Source organism: Ostrea edulis, chromosome 1 (genome assembly GCF_947568905.1).
Source record: "Ostrea edulis chromosome 1, xbOstEdul1.1, whole genome shotgun sequence".
In the NCBI taxonomy this organism is placed as follows: Eukaryota; Metazoa; Mollusca; class Bivalvia; order Ostreida; family Ostreidae; genus Ostrea; species Ostrea edulis.
Window position 1 is genome coordinate 25,193,444 of NC_079164.1, and position 17,087 is coordinate 25,210,530.

A 17,087-nucleotide genomic window follows, 5' to 3' on the forward strand; every position below is an offset into this window, starting at 1 on the left:
AACCCCATCGAAATGCTATGGAAACATTCGAGTTGACGAACAGAAGACAAAAGAGGGAGATCACCCCAGAGCAGTGTACCATAATTACAAGGTTGTCGATCCCGTATTCATTTTAGTAAACGGAGCGCTCCAACTGCTTGGCGGAGAACGACATCATTCATTTCCAATGAAAGTTGCAAGAAAGGCAGTAAAACCAAATTCATAAAATGACCCTTTTCATGGTCACTCAAATAGTTCGAAAAGATATTTCCATTACAACGACACAAAATAACATGCACACACACAGAGAGAGAGAGAGGGGGGGGGGGAGAGATCCTAACTTATGAATTTGTTGGTCGGTGTAAAACAATCTCTAAACATTAAGGACGGCAGTAATGTCTACGCGCATATCCAAATATCAAAAACTATTACATTGATAAATTATATAAGGTATATAACCCCTTTGTTTTTTTTTTAATCTGTCTTGTTTCTTCTGGTTTGGTTGCTTCTTTGGGGGACAGGACGGACAAGGCGGGGTCGAACATCTAGGAGGTGTTTGCGATTTAGGTAGGAGCGGGGTGGGGTAGGGGACCAGGGTGATGATAGAATAATTTTGAAGCAAGTGTCTTCTGCCCATCCCTACCCCTTCTGTAGCTGCAATAATGTAGCCCTTATCAGATTTTATTTTTATTCTGACGTTTTTGCGATAGGGCTAGTGCAAAATAATTTTATGAATAACCGATAAGCTCCGTATATTTGTCCCAAATGTTGTTTACACCAAAAGGAGTACCAACTTTATGCTCGGGCATGTCTAATAAAGGTGTTTTTCATTAAACATCATGTACAGCATGCAAAATTCTTCTTCTGCTCCGCCATGCATGTTATCGTGAGATCTCGTAGGTGGATCTACTGAAAAATCTAAACATAGACAATCTGCACGAAAATGTAGTTACTCGAGCCACTCCGACAAAGAAAGGGAAATCATATGGTTGCAGAAATAATTCGTTTTTTAACTTGATATTAAATCTAAACATTTTTAATACCGACGAAATAGCTTTCCCCTCCGTACTTGTGGAGCAATTGATGTAGATACCACCTTATATGGCATATGCAAAAAACTTGACAATCGAAAGTTGAAACTTCCGTCATCAAACATGGCGCACAATTTGGAATATATCGAAATTGTTAAAAGCCTCACAAATCGTACGATGCAGGTTGAAAATTCATATATTGACTAAGAAACATAGAATATCATATTATTTACGTAAAGAAAGTCAGCAAATGTTTAGAATAATCGAAAATGTTGCGGGCGTGCATCACTCCCGCATTTGCACCATTACGGAGATCCTAAGGAGTTGTAGCCCTTTCCCCCCGTTCTTGACACACTGATTTTGACTGCGGATAACTCCGTTTACCTGATCAGGATATAGGGCTCACGGCGGGTGTGACCGGTCGACAGGGGATTCTTACTCCTCCTAGGCACCTGATCTCACCTCTGGTGTGTCCAGGGGTCCGTGTTTGCCCAACTATCTATTTTGTATTGCTTGTAAGAGTTATGAAATTGATCACTGTTCGTTATATTCACCTTTTATCAATTAACATTCGCGATGTCCGATCATTTGTCTAAAATTATAAAGATGTAGGTGTTACATTATTGTTTCATATATACTGTACTTGTATATGTCATGAAGATGAAATTTATTAAACGTACATGTAATTCCAAGTACAGGTATATACATACGAGGGCTGTTCGGTATGTAATGTGTATTGCACGATATCTCAAAAGCATTAGACTCAAATAGTGAAATGAACATTACATCCCTTCAAAGTATTCTCCGCGGTTTGAAGTACATAATTTTAATCTCTGAATCCATTTCTGAAATGCGTCACGGTACGCTGATTTAGGTAGACCTCTGAGACACTGACTGATGGCTGAGCCAAGGGCTTGTCGGGAGTTGTAAGAACGACCAGATAAGAACTTTTTTAAGTTTTGGAGAAAGTTGCATGGGGCTAGATCTGGAGAGTATGGTGGTTGTGGCAAGACCGTAACGTTCTCCGACTTCAAAAATTGCTTCACTAGCTCAGATGCATGTGATGGAGCATTATCATAAAGAAGACGAACATGCCTAAATCCTGACACAGGGCGTCGTTTATTATGATATTTCCTGGACTTTTTTGTATAGCATCTCGGTAATACCGACCTGTAACACTTTTGCCCTTCGGCACCGGAATTTGTGTAAAATGTTCAAGCATTGGAAATTACTTATACCATATACATGTACAACTGTAGGTTTTTTTTTCTATATTGACATAATTAAAGAACTTTAAATTGTAAGACATCTTCTCTTGTCAGAGAATGGACACAAACTTTATCATTTATATTTCAAGTTTACTTTGTGTTCATATCATCTAATATCTGGAACATCATTTTAGGAGCCTGGAAAGCTATCCACAGCATCTTTCCTGATGATACCATCAAGGGATGCTGTTTCCATTGGTCTCAAGCCCTCTGGCGCCGCATTCAGGACCTTGGTCTGGCACCAACTTATATGAAGAGAGAAGCAACCCATCGTTACCTGAAACAACTGGTGGCACTTCCATTCTTGCCACATAGAGATATTCGGACAGCATTCCAGACCCTTACTGGACGGGCTAGCAGAGAGGAACGGAGGTCATTGGTGGAATACATGGATAGGAAGCCTCTCTTCCCAACATCTGCTTGATACGTCTACTTTATGCCAGTACGAACCAACAATGATGTTGAAGGTATTAATAAAATGTTTAATATTTCATTGCTTCCATTTTTTTCTTCAGAGCATGCTAAATATACACAACTGTCCTTTGGTTTTTGTATTTATTTTTTATTCATTTGCATTTCAGGCTGGCATCATCAAATCAATGAAAAGGCAGGATACCGAGGATGTGGATTCTATGTTCTCTGCCCTCTCCTTCTGCAAGAGGCACGTCTGGTGGAGACAGCGACAACACATGTTGTAACGTGAGGAAGAGCACGACAACCGTGCAGAAGAAGCTCGATGCAGCATGGGACAAATATGATGTTAATGAGGTGAGCGCTGGACACTTTCACCGTATCTGTGGATCAGTGTATGTCCCTGTGTCCAGAGACTAAGCGTTCAACAAAATGTACAATGTATTAGTGATGTGAAATGTCATGTGAAGTGATGTGAAATTTCAACACAATGTGTATGATCTCTGGCACAGTGTATTTTCTTTCTTTTATTGATGTTTTCCGCCACACTCAACAATTATTCAGTTATCTGGTGGCGCCCAGATTTTATTGGTGGAAGAGAAAACCCAGATACAATGTACCTGGGAAGAGACCACCGACCTTCCATATGTTGACCAAGATATTTACATGTATTGTATAAGAATGTCAAGTTTTAAAATGTGTTGTTGTGAATTATCATTTTCATTTGAATGTTGTGTATTATTTATATTGGTAAATATGTAGAACATGTGTGTGAAATACCAATGACGAGATAACAACATATATCGGAGTCATCTCTTTCTCCTAACCAAGGTCACTACAGTACACGTACGCGATTAAATTGCAAGAAATCCCCCCCCCCCCCCCATTATCTGCCAGAAAGGTGAAGATAACGAACAGTGATCAATCTTATAACTCCTATAAGCAATACAAAATAGATAGTTGGGCAAACACGGACACCTGGACACACCAGAGATGGGATCAGGTGCCTAAGAGGAGTAAGCATCCCCTGTTGACCGGTCACACCCGCCGTGAGCCCTATATCCTGATCAGGTAAACAGAGCCATCCGCAGTCAAAATCAGTGTGCCAAGAAGGGCTTAACAATCGGTATGAAACACGTCAGACAGCATTTGACCTAATGATAGGTTTTAATGACGAACTAGATCGTTATAACGACCATAAAATTTGTAAAATGCTGACTTCAATCGAGACTGTTGAAACCCCTGTACCATCAAAGTGTTTGCCAGTAGCTTACCTCGATTTAAAAACTGACCACGAAGAACAAGCTCTTGCATATCGGATCAGTTGAGATATATCAACACCATATGCAGGTGATAATGGAATATTGCTACATGTACATAAATATGGGAAGTTGACGATGGAGAAGCTGAAACCATCCCGTTTGTCATACAGTTGAGTTGTCAGTTTGCCTTTAATGTCTACTTTCAATAAAATATCTAAGTATGAAGCAGAAGTGGACGACTCTGTGGTGTCCCTTATTTCGAGCCCACAGGGATATATCAAATCGACATATGAATGGAAGTTATTATTGTTAATAGACAAAACGTCATTGATATATCTAAATGTCGAACAGAACGTCACAGCGAGAGACTCCCTCTTCACACGTAGAAGCCCCAGAACAAACTTCGCCTCACATGAATACAGAAACAGCCAACAAAGGAGCACAACCCGTGTCCACGGGAACCCCAGCAGACCGCCGGAAGACCCGACCTCCAAAGACCACGAATATACCATCAATAAGGAACTCTAGTATACCCCCACCTCAACCTCAGAGCACCCGCACGTGGATCAGAGTGGCGTCCAACAAAGTAAGCCCTTGAATGACTAATCACTAGATATGAATATTTCCGTTTTTGTTGAAGAAGCAACTGTTTATGATGCCAAAAAGTCTAGTCTTTAATTTATCGTGAGGAATGGTCGTGTACAGTTTTGAAAAGTCACAGGTTTTAATGTTATTGATTTGGGAAAAGTTCTGCGATTTCAAGTTTACTAAAAGTTCTTTAGAATTTTTTAGAATCCACATTTGATTAACACCACTTCTGACATACGTAGTCACACAGTAAGTTTAAAGTTTCTCCTTCACAGCTGTTAATAGTTTCGTGAGGAGCAAAGATAGGGGCTTGATAGAGCACTTACTGGATCCAGCAATGTATCTTTGTAAGGGTTTTATGTAGTTTAGGAATCCAGTATACATATGTAGGTACGGTAATTCATATTCATTCGACCCATTGACTGGGATATTAAATGTGTCTAAAACTGAAGCATGGTTTTGAAGAATTTCATCTTTGGAGTATAAGTACGATTACCAAAAGTGGAATTAATGCCAAGTTCGTTTAAAATACAGTTGTAATAATGAGCCTTACAAAGAAAATGTTGTTACTAGCTTTGTCAGGTGGAACCAAAACACATTCCTCATGTAACCTATCTAATTCTTTTTTCGGTCACATATTTAGTGATTTTGTTTTGTTGTTCAGGAATTGTATCTGGTTATCATCAACATGGTCTTGTTATCGCATATGTGATAATACGAGCTCCTCCCACCATGTTATCGCATGGGCGATACTAACATCAGAATTACACAATAGAAACAAGACAGGGATAACTTCTGGTTTACTAAACACAGAAGGATAGATGGTACGTACTTTTCTTTTCATATGTCGAATGCGGGATTTTAATATTCCTCTTACGCTTTTAACCCATTCTGACAATGTATCAAGTGCTTCTTTTTCAGATTTAGCCCATCGTCTGGCATAATCTTCGACAGAATTCATAATAGAGATGGCGTTCTGTCGCCAATTAAAAGACCGAGGTTCTCTGTATTTAGGACCTTTTAGAATAAGTGATTTGAGGTCCTCATACTGTCTGCTACATTTCCACCGCTCAGGGAAGCTTCGTCTCGAAGTTTAGCATGGGTCTTTTCTGATTTTTGGCACCTCTTCAGCAAAAGCATCTGCCGTTCACGACGACAACCGCCGTCGTCCCAGGATGAAACCACGTGCGTATAAAGACACACAGTCCCAGAGTTCCGTACACACTCTACCTGAAGCAAGCCTCTAGGCAGCCAAACACCAGTCACTACTCTGTCACCAATTTGTAACGTGCAGTGGTTTGAACACGTTCGTCTTTGTGTGATGAAGAGAAATCACTAAAAAAGCTAGCTCAAGAGCGAGGCAGAAATAAAGGGTTCTCAAAATATTGACAGAACCTGTGTGTCAGACATTTTTGTTATGGCCGGAGTAGTTTGACCCCGGCCTTTGACTTAAAATTGATGATGTTATACCATCCTACAGGTGCAAACCAATATACCCCATCTTTTTCAATGGAGTCACTTTAAAAACAAATAACCAAACGAGTCACTTAGGTCTGTCTTGGCATCAAACACCCTGACATGAATTTCTCACATTGGTAAAGGCCTCCGTGTTTATATTTAATATTTTATGCGTTCAGTTTGTTTCATGTTTATGAGTGAAGAACTTCTGTTTTGTTAACGAAATACTATATAGTAGATGGTGCACTTTCCCTATACCAATCACAGAGACCCATCCTAGCATCAAAATCACCATAATCCCTACGTCTTACAGAGGGTCCATGAAACTTACAATTTTATCAATTAATGACGTCTTAGCTCAATATTAGTAATAGTCAGATACACACTGAGTGTTGGCACGTTATACGGAAAACTATTTTTTGATAACATCGTTTTTATGTTTTCTACTCATTTCCTCGTTCAAATAGGAGGCAGGGACAGCAAAATTAAAATTTCTTTTGTCTTTATACTATAGGTGCCATTATAGTATACATGTATATAATATATTGGTAAAAATTGGCGCGGTAAAATTCTGAGAAGACATAGATCATGTTCATGCACGACGACTGTCAAACACTGACAACAATAGGTCATCTGAGTTACTCAAGTGACCTACAAATGGTGCATGACCAACGTCCCAACAGAAAACAGACATACGTTAATGAGCAGTAGATCGGGTCAACCAGGTAGTAATTTTGACACCGTTCAGGATAAATAACACGTTATGATGACCGGCTTCTTTTCAGTGTATGTACATCCTTTCAAACACCATTACTTAGGTAACTCAGTGGGTTAAGGGGAATGACACACCGCCATAATTCCTAACTTCCTTTAGAAACATGAATGAAAATATCAATATTAGCAATCTTTTATATTCCCTTTAATTCTAATTGCCTAGCTGGGTAGCTCAGTAGGTTAACGTGTCGATTGTCGATCTGTAGATCGTGGGTTCGAGTCTAGGAGAAATTTTCCTTTTCTTCTCAAATGACTTTCTATTAGAATTTTTTAAAACTAAATATGTAAATTTGAAAATATTCATTTGTGAAATATTACTCCACTTCCATCATCCGTATATTTTTCTGTATGTTATTCTTCCTTAACTGCAAAAGGTTGTGAGTTAGAATCCCACAGGTTTTTTTTTATACTTTTGTCCCCGATTACTTTCTACTAAAACTGCACCTTTGTCACTAAATGAAATAAATTGTAAGTTTCGAGTTGATAATGTACGTATTTATTTTCGAATTCCATTCATAGGATTTGTCAAAAGGTGTACGGCCAGGACAGGAATAAGCTTAGCTTAGCTTAGCAGGTGTTATATAATAGCCTTATTAGCAAGGTTAAAGTTTCAGACAGAATGACAGACATGAGAAAAACAATATGCCCCCCGATCTTCGATCTCGGGGGCATAAAAATGCAGAACACTTTTATCATATGACAATGCGTTTCAAAACGCAGAGCCCCGATGTCAGAATTTCCTTTTCCAAGACATCAATATGTCAAATTCATAATCCTTTTCGAATAGTATGTACCATATTTTGTACCAATTATCCATTTTGAATCCCCTATTACAATGGGATTTAGTTGCACTACGTTGTGTTTGAGTGGATGAGTATGTGTCAAACAGAAGTACTTTAAATTGCATCAGTCTCTCATAAATATGCTTTATGATTCCTTTTTCACAAATTTGAATCCCAATGTATCTTTATATATTATGAATTTTAACATATATACCAGCCCCAAACATTGCTATATCAAATACAGGTGTCACTTTCCTCTAACAACCCTCAGCGGGGCCCTTGCTGACCTTGTCAGTTTTCTAGTTTCTTTACGTAATAACTGATAGTTTGAATTCCAAGATGGCGACAAGCAAATTAGCCAAATGGCAAGAATTTCTCGATAGGGAATGATACCTATCCAACGGATATGCATGTAGCATGATCTTGCAACGGAACTACACTGCTTGTCCATAGTAAGTGACTTGTCAAAAATTGTCCCAAGATTTTACACACAATCGGCCTCAGTTATAATGTTTCCTCGTTGAACGGGGCCGTTAGACAGACGTACAAAACACATTGCACATCAGTTTGGTACAAATTCGAGTCAGAAAATTTGTGGTACGACTCTTCTATGAAAGTGAATATATGGTGAAAGTACTTCGTACGGTTAATGGTACAAAGTTGTGTACGAAAAACCGTGGTACAACTCCTCTATAGTTTAAGTAGTACATGCAATCTCTCACCAGAGGGCGTTACGCTACGCTCCACAACACCTCTGTTATCGTCTGATTTACAAGAATTTTGTAAAACAGAGCGTCTTTGAAAATAAAATAAATCTGTGTGAAACAGAGCGTCTTTGAAAATAAAATAAATCTGCATCATTTTCATAAATAAAACATAAATTTATGACTTAAAAACACATTGGTAGGTATCGAAACGCTGTTAGTATTACGTTAGTGCACCCTCCATATTTATGGAACTATTTTGTCTTGTCAAATGTATTAATTTAACTTTTACTTCGTAACTATGGACTCTACATTAGAAAAACTAGCGAGATTATAATGATGAAAATCCGACATTACACAAAGAACAGAAACGTGTCTTTCTGTTGGAGTCAAAGACGCCATTTTGTCCGTGTGAGATCATTTAGCCGACCTATTTATCAGAAGATAACAGAGGTGAAAGTGAAGCTTGCGTAGCGCGCCCTCTGGTGAGAGAATGGTAGTACATGTAGGTATAAATACAAATTCCACAATCGGAACTCCTCGAATATCTCGCGCATTCGACATAGGGTTAGGGTCAATTACATATGAATGTAATTAATTAAATTACAATTACTTTGAAGTACACTTCATTGAATTACAATTACGTTTACTACACGCATTTTACAACTTACAATTACTTTGATAAAATAATAAATTAATTGAATTACACATTGCAATTAAATGTCAGAAGTGCAACGGATGTACTTGGACTTCAACTTTTATGTCCCCGAGGGGAAGAAATCAAAGTGCTTTAAAATGCATGCCATCCTGGACTTTGATGTTTCCATGTTTTATTCATGTTACTGTTATGTCTGTGTGGCCCTCCCTGAATAGAATTAGTCATGCATCATCTGGGGACAGATACTGGTAAAGTGACCAGGTGTCTTTAATTATTTGCTTTGGCAATATCAACAGACATTGATAGGGGGTTCATTTTAATAAGGACAATACACAGAGAAAGGAGATTTAATACTGTGTATCCAATATCATCTAGGATATGTACATTATTTTTGTTTTTAAATCATGTTTTAATCATCATGCAATAAGTTAGTAATGTCTTCAGGAAACTACATTTATTTAAATCATTTATAAGTAAATAAGGAGTATAAACAAGATAACAAAAAAAAATAATAATAAAGGTATTTAAAGTATATGGTAAAATAAGAATAATTGTAATTAAAAAATAGTTTAAATGGAATTAGGTGACATTTTTTAAAAATGTAATTTTAAAATTAAATTACAACTATCTGTGATTGAAGAAGTGCTCAATTACAAATTTGTCAATAATTACATTCAATTACAACTACTTTTTTTCATAAATTGTTATTTTCATTTAAATTACACAAAGAGATACATGAAAATCAATCTCATAAAGCCTTTAGAAAAGGGACAAAAATTTAATAGTAATGCGCACCCCTGAGGTGAGATCAGGTGCCTATACTGAGTGTTGGAATGAAACAGAATCTTTCATCAAGCTCAATGTAATAAAAAGTGTAATTTGCATTTATTTATTTATTATTATTATATTTTTGAGAAAAATCATAACATTAACACGATTTTCTGAGAAACGACCATACCTTGCAGAATTGAAAGTGAAACAATGGCCACCTGTTCCTTCAATATTGAGAAACATAGCTTTAATTCCTTTCATGCACAACTGCCTAACTTGGTCCTGCATGGTAGAATTAAGGGGAGACAATCAAAACAATCATAGGCATTGACTTTTCGAACAGCTGATAAATTATGCTCTTCCCGTATCCAGTCGGCAGCACTGCTAACGTATTTTTCCCTTTATAAATACAACTCAAAGTTTCAGTTTGTCTGTCACGCAAATCAAACGAAATACCCATACAAGACTTGCCATACATTATGTCGTCTGTAAAACCCATAGCTATCGATCAGCTGTTGTTGTTTACAACTTTTCTTAATGTGTTTTGTGATGAAACTGCAATGCAATAACAATTGAAATGAAGAGAAAAACTTTTTTTATATATATAATTCTTATGATATCTCTTATATAAACAATGCAATTAAAAAAAATAAGTGGACTTTATAAAATACGAACACAGCGTTATCCGGTGAAGATTATTACCCCGACCTGTTTACAATGCATCAAATTCACTCATGGATGCCATCGTATTACATCCGAGATCCATGTCGAGTGCACGAGACATTCGAGGAGTTCCGATTGACAAATTCCATGGAAATACAAACTGTATCATCTGTAATGCTCATTGGTATGAAAATGTTTTACAAAAATACAACATGGTGAACATTTTTCTTAATCGAAAAAACGATTTCTTTTGCAAATATATTTGATTTATGGTATTATGATTTAAAGCCCAATTGGATATCCGCAAAATAAGTTTCTCTAAAATTTAATTTAAAAAACAAAACAGGACGGCAAATCCTACAATGAGGGACATTCTGCTATGGAGTAAGTTTTCCCTGCTGGGGAAATCTGCTTTCCGGTGAAAAACACTAGTGACCAGTCTTCACGAAAACGCAGTGGTCCGACGACCGAGGCCAGTGAATTTTAGGGTCGGGTCAGTGAAATTAAAAAATCAGGAAGTCCGATGGGCTTGTAGACTTTTTGTAGGTCACATTAAATATAATGTTTGATTTAGATATTCTAAACATCTATTTACTTAATTTACCATCAAAATAAAAATAAATCAATAGGGTCTGTAAGTCTCGTCATGTGATTGCCGAGAATTAGCGAGATTATTAACTTCCGGGTACATCAACATCTCAAATTGCACTGTGTAGAGAGTGGTATACATAGATATAGCGTTATCAATCGATTATGTGGAAGTTTAACGAGATAAACATGGGAATTGAAGCATTAGTGGAGTGGTCGAGGATTCTTCGCTTCGTGTTTGACGAATTACATGTAATAACTGCCAGTGTACAAGCATCGACGAGGGTACGTCTTGCAGATAAAGAGCAGGTTGGTAAAAGCGTAATGAGATGTACGATACGTTTTTATATTCTCAAATCATTCCAATTGAAAATATATCACTACTTGAAAATAAAAATGGATTATGCATAAAACTTGCTTTGTGTTTATACGAATGTACGATCGGAAGGGGGGGGGGGGGGGGGGGGGGCAACGATACTACGTGTACGTACCTGCAGTGTACAGTTGTATACATATTCAATAAACAAAGCGCATTAAATGTAAATATCTATATCAGTTACATCACAGATGGGTTGATTGTTTAATATTTGAAAATTATTTTATAGATATGCCTTGAATCTGAGGATAAAGGTGTTGTGTATTGTGCAGTCATCATTAATGTGGATGTCTTATGCCAGTATGCCCATAGTGGGGCAGTATAAGTGTCGATCTTCATAAGGCAGCAAATTTTCAAAGGCAGGTACACAATTTAAAGATAAAAATAATGTCAATACATGTTTGGATCTATATCTATTATGATTATAATAATTATAAGATTATATGTTGTAAACTTTCTTTCTTTTTAGAAATTTCTTTCTTTATAAACTGTCTTGCTGTTATGCCCTCTGGGCCCAAATTGGAATAAACTTATCTATACCCAAAGTAAGTAATAAATGGGTTCGAACTGTGAAGATAAAATGTTTACATGTAGATATATTGGAAATTTTCAGATATAAGAAGGCAAATAAAACTGTTCAATGTAAAATATGCCAGTAGTTGGATAAAACATCCAAAGTCGGCACAGTCAAAGGTCACAACAACAATGGAGGAATTAACTGCATCCTCATTCCGAAGGGCAGCAGGCCATTTTCAGCAACCCCTGAAATTCTTAATTGAGGCTAAGTGCCCATTTTCAGCTCGAACAATGACAATTAAAGAGGCCTGTGCAAATGTTGGGATTTCCCTCTTGGTAAGTCAGCATTATAGATTGAACAATTATGTGTACCTAATACATGTACATTAGCTGTACATATATGTATTCATATATATTATTATGGATGCATCCAAGTTTATTATAACTTTAAAGTAACATTTTATGAATGAAATACAAATACTACTTAGGCTTCATTGTGATATTGAACTGCTAATGTTCTTTATAAACTTTACTTGCATCAAGTTTTGAATACTGCAGTACATCTATGTCAAAAGAAGTATGCATATTGCAGTATAATACTTTCACCACTAATCCGAGCACTTGTAAATCATGTATATTTTATCAATACATGTAATGACAATTGCCATTTTAGAATGTGATGCAAGAGATGGTTCGCTGCACATTAAAACAAAATATGAATATTGGCATCAGATTCAAGGACAACAACACCTGAAAGACACCCAATGCTGTGATTTGCTAGTGTGGATTCCTAGTGACACTCAAATACATTGACAAAGATGTATTATGGTCAACTTTTTAAGCGTGATAGAGTTTAATTATAATAATAAAGTATTTTTGCAGTCTGAATCACACACACATAACCACATGTACATATACTTTATTATGATATCAGTGGTGCATCTGTCAAAGTTATGTAATTACATGTATATTTATTGAATAAACATTATAGACAGAGTTTTTCTTATTTTAGATGAACCAAAATTTGTATAGACACAGTGTCCAGCTTTACAAAAATCATTGAATTACATGCATTTACTAAAAACAATGGATTTTACATCTTTTTTAATAATGCAGATTTGAAAACCTTCAGAAGGAGAGCAAAAGGCTTTATGTTTGATTGTACATGTATATTGTTTAACGTCCCTCTCGAGAATATTTCATTCTGATGGACACGTTCCAAAAGGCTTCATATGAATATAAAAGGCTTTATATTTATATAAATATGTAGAAAAGTTATATTGCATATATATATGGTATTCATTACTTTTAAATTTAAAAATTCAATGTGGCAGGTATGAGCATATATATACATGCAATTAATCTAATAAATTTGTAGGATTTATCTGCAATCTCCTTCAAAAGGGGAACCTACAAAACCACATGGGCCACACAAAGCTGAAATGTTTTGTCAGATCAATATCTATACTATGATAGAATATGGCTGAGGAATTTTTAAAAAAAATTATTCTCTCATTTTCCCATTCAACATGGATTCTGCATCTGGAAATTTTATAGCAAAGTTGTGATCCTCTTTTGAGAAGTGGGATTTATTTGTAAGAAAGAATGGGATATCAAGTGTCATGTCATTTGGAAGTTTGTCAAATATACAAAATCCTTTGTCTGCCAGGAATATATCACCAACTTGCAACTTCTCTCAAATGCCACAATGGTTCACAATTGCCAAATCAGATTTGTATATCCAGCATACAGATTGGAAATGAGCTGCATTAGGTGTAATACACATTAAAGTCTTTCCTTTGTGGCGACTCTTGTAATTACTGTAAGCGAAAGACTGACTATTCATATCAATTTGGTCATATTAGGTCACTTCTGTTGCATCCATTGCAATCTTCAATTCTTCTGGCTTTGATATTTCAGTTGAATGGACACTCCCAACAGTGTTCATGATCCCTTCAAACAAAATTTCATGAATATATAAAAAAAAAAAATATCCACAGAAAATGGTGTATACAGCAACATTTATACCCCCCAAAAATTACTAGGTAATTGAATATTGTGAAATCTGCGCTAACCTGTGAAATTGATAACTAGTCAGTGTATAGAAAGTGCATTGTTCATTTTTCCTTAAAGAACCGCTAAAACATACCTTTCCAGGGTCTTTCAATTATGATGTTCCCAATTGTCATGGATGGTTTCCTTTAATTAAGCAGGTATATTTCTCACTGCAAGTTTACAACATCCTAGTCTTCAAGGGAAGCTGTAAGAACAAAAACAATACCATTATAAAATTTGGTGTGCATATAAATTTAGATAACACTGAAATGAGAATGAAGAAAATACAGAAAACCACCTGACACTAAACTTAACAACCACTGTAACTTCCTGGTTTGATGTACTAATATCTGGTATTGACAATACTTGTATCGTACACTGTACCTTTTTAAATGTTGAGGGTTTGATGCTGTATCATTGTTGTCTGGTACAGATATAATATATTGGTAGCAGTATCAACTTCGGTTCCTATATGTACGTTTGAAGCAAATGCTTCTGCTTCAGCAGGTTTCGTAACTTTGTATCTATGAAAAAAAGTAATATACCATAAATTGCTGTTTTTATTGACTTAAAATGGCTCACTACACAACAAATTTAAGTTGTAGTTTCTGAAATAAGCACAGGGTATGAGTGTTACAATCATTCTTATCAAGGCCATGTGTCACTTTTATATAATTATACAATAAAGATATATGCCAGTTCTCTTGAAACACAATACAATATTTAAGCATGCAGGAGCCTATATAAAGGCAAGTAGTATCAAGGGTGTCCTGCCAGCCTTTTCCTAGCAAGGTTATTTTTTCTATATTGATACAATAAATTAGTGTCCCTTCCCCTTTTCAGGCAGAAGGGAATTGTGTAGTAAAAGATGTTAATAACTGTTGAAATCAATAACGAAGAAAAACTTTACCCCCCCCCCCCTTATGAAATTTTAGTACATGTAATTTCTTTTCCCATTATTTTATTTTTATCAGTTCGTCTGTCAAAATCTTTTATAGGCCTACTCCCCCTCTGAAATATCTAAACAACACGTCCAGTATATTCTGTCAGTTTATACACACGTTTGTTAATATGACATGATTATTCGTTGAATTATGATAATATTACGTACCTACATCTTTGTATCCACCGCTTCCTTACTGTAGCATCGACTAGGAACTTAAATAAACTACATGGCAGAGTTTTCCCAGTCTCATGTATGCACCCGATCGCTTAACAATACACCAAATTACATATTAGCACCGACTCTCTATTACGACTGTATATATTCCACACGTTGTTGTACCCGGAAGTAGTAAAACCGAAAGTGAAACCAAACGAGACTTACAGACCCTATAAATAGCGCATAAAGTGTTTTTGACATCGTGGTTTGTTTATTTCTTTAAAGTAAACTGTGGCTATACTCGTAATTATCAAGATAACATGTACGTTAATTACGTGAATATTCAACGAACAACTTATTGAAACAACAAAAATGGCCGCGTTCTGTATCGCACTGCACACCGGTAACTGCTGCTTTATTGCATTGTCAAATTAAAATGAACTTCGTATATTGCAGTTATCTCTGATTTTATGCAATTTCTATAGTTTATAGAATTAATAAATCGTTTACATTCGATATTGGTAGAGAAGGCTACTTCCTAATGTGCACTCGAGCTGTTTTCATGTTTGTTGAATATTGTTTAACGTCCTTCTCGAGAATATTTCACTCATATGGATTCATGTTTGTGAAAAATACGTGAATTTGTAGTCTTGTTGTTTGCGGGCGAAAAGAGAGAAAATATCGTGTTCGGTGTTGTTTTTCTGTTATCAACAGAAAGGATGTCTTAGGGTGGATATGAATATGAGTAATAAGCATAGTTTCAGTAAATTAATTATACAGTTTTACAATGCAATCCATAATGTATGTGATAAACATGTACTATGAAAATGTTGGGGGCCAGTAAATTTCACTGTGGGCCAGTAAATTAAGACATTTCACTGGTCCGACTGGCCAGCAAGTTTTAAAAGTTTTCGTGAAGACTATACAACACGGGACTAAATCAGGAACAAAACCCAAAAAGCGAAATATGTTGCGTTTCACGAAAAGGTGGATATTTAATCTAGACTAGCTAAATCGTGGCTTATATTTACGCCTGCCTATAGGTATACGTAAATTGTCTATATACAACATTCTATAGTTGCAAAGAAAATGGATGTTATTAAGGACAGGTTGTGTACAGAGATGTAGGTCAAACTGTGTATTGTCGTTAGAAGTCAAAGACCACATTGAGAGATCATTACCGTTTTCTTCTGTATGTTCAGAATGGTTAATCACTGAAGTTAATTGATGTCACAACCTACTCTCTGGGCCCATCCAGTTCACTGACAGGTACATGTACATGTTTAGTAATCGTTTGTGTTTTACTAGGGCTATCAAGTGAAGTGACAGAGTCACTATACATAGCATTTGTTGTTGTTATCATCACTTCTTGTAGAATAATACATGTATGTGTTGAGACGAGCGAAGACACTTAACATCTTGCAATGTTAACACGACTTATTTCATCTGCCTATTCATTTAGCGACATAGTTCAATTCTTTGATGTAAATTACATAATATAATAAATGTATTAAATTCCCGTGGGGATCTGGGTTAGTATTGGTCCTTAGTACCCCCTTGTCTGTCGTAAGAGGCGACTAAATGGGACGGTCCTTCGGATAAAACCGCAAAAACCGAGGTCCCCGTGTCACAGCAGGTTTGGCATGATAAAGACCCCTCCCTGCTCAATGGCCATCAGCGCTGAGCATAGGCCTACAATTTCCAGCCCTTCACTGGCAGTGGTGACGTCTCCATGTGAGTGAAATAGTTAAACAATATTCAATCAAGTCTCATTAAATGACTGTCATAAAACAATTGGGAAACAAACCACGATATGAAAAAAACCAATTACATAAAAAATTAAAAAAGACCAACTCACCTTGTCAAAAAAGGTCACCCTCTCTCGTTGTACTTGCCTTGCTCTGTATGAGTTTGAATGCAAATACATCGTACACATACAACATATTTGTATACACATGAACTCTCGTTTAATCACAGTTATAGTTATTTAAGGTACATGATTGTATTTTTCATACATATATATCCTCTTCCCCTATTATATCTTCCTGCTGTGTTAGACCTACCTCGACCCAGCTGTAACATTCAAAGAAAATTTTAAACA

At 36.3% G+C, this 17,087-nt stretch overlaps 2 long non-coding RNA genes across 4 annotated transcripts; one reads left to right on the plus strand and one right to left on the minus strand.

Annotated features, from left to right (window-relative positions):
• The first annotated feature begins 10,972 nt into the window (after positions 1 to 10,972).
• On the plus strand, positions 10,973 to 12,826 carry LOC130051289 (uncharacterized). Of its 3 annotated transcripts, none has more exons than XR_008799735.1 (4): positions 10,973 to 11,222; positions 11,543 to 11,676; positions 11,927 to 12,165; positions 12,503 to 12,826. It is a non-coding gene; the product is annotated as an uncharacterized LOC130051289 (long non-coding RNA). The 3 variants fall into 3 exon arrangements; XR_008799734.1 differs by having other exon boundaries at positions 10,986 to 11,246; XR_008799736.1 differs by lacking the exon at positions 11,543 to 11,676 and having other exon boundaries at positions 10,990 to 11,222.
• On the minus strand, positions 12,733 to 15,187 carry LOC125678576 (uncharacterized). Its single transcript, XR_008799733.1, has 4 exons — positions 14,996 to 15,187; positions 14,269 to 14,408; positions 13,979 to 14,089; positions 12,733 to 13,782 (listed from the first exon to the last, which is right to left on the minus strand). It is a non-coding gene; the product is annotated as an uncharacterized LOC125678576 (long non-coding RNA).
• Positions 15,188 to 17,087: the final 1,900 nt, after the last annotated feature.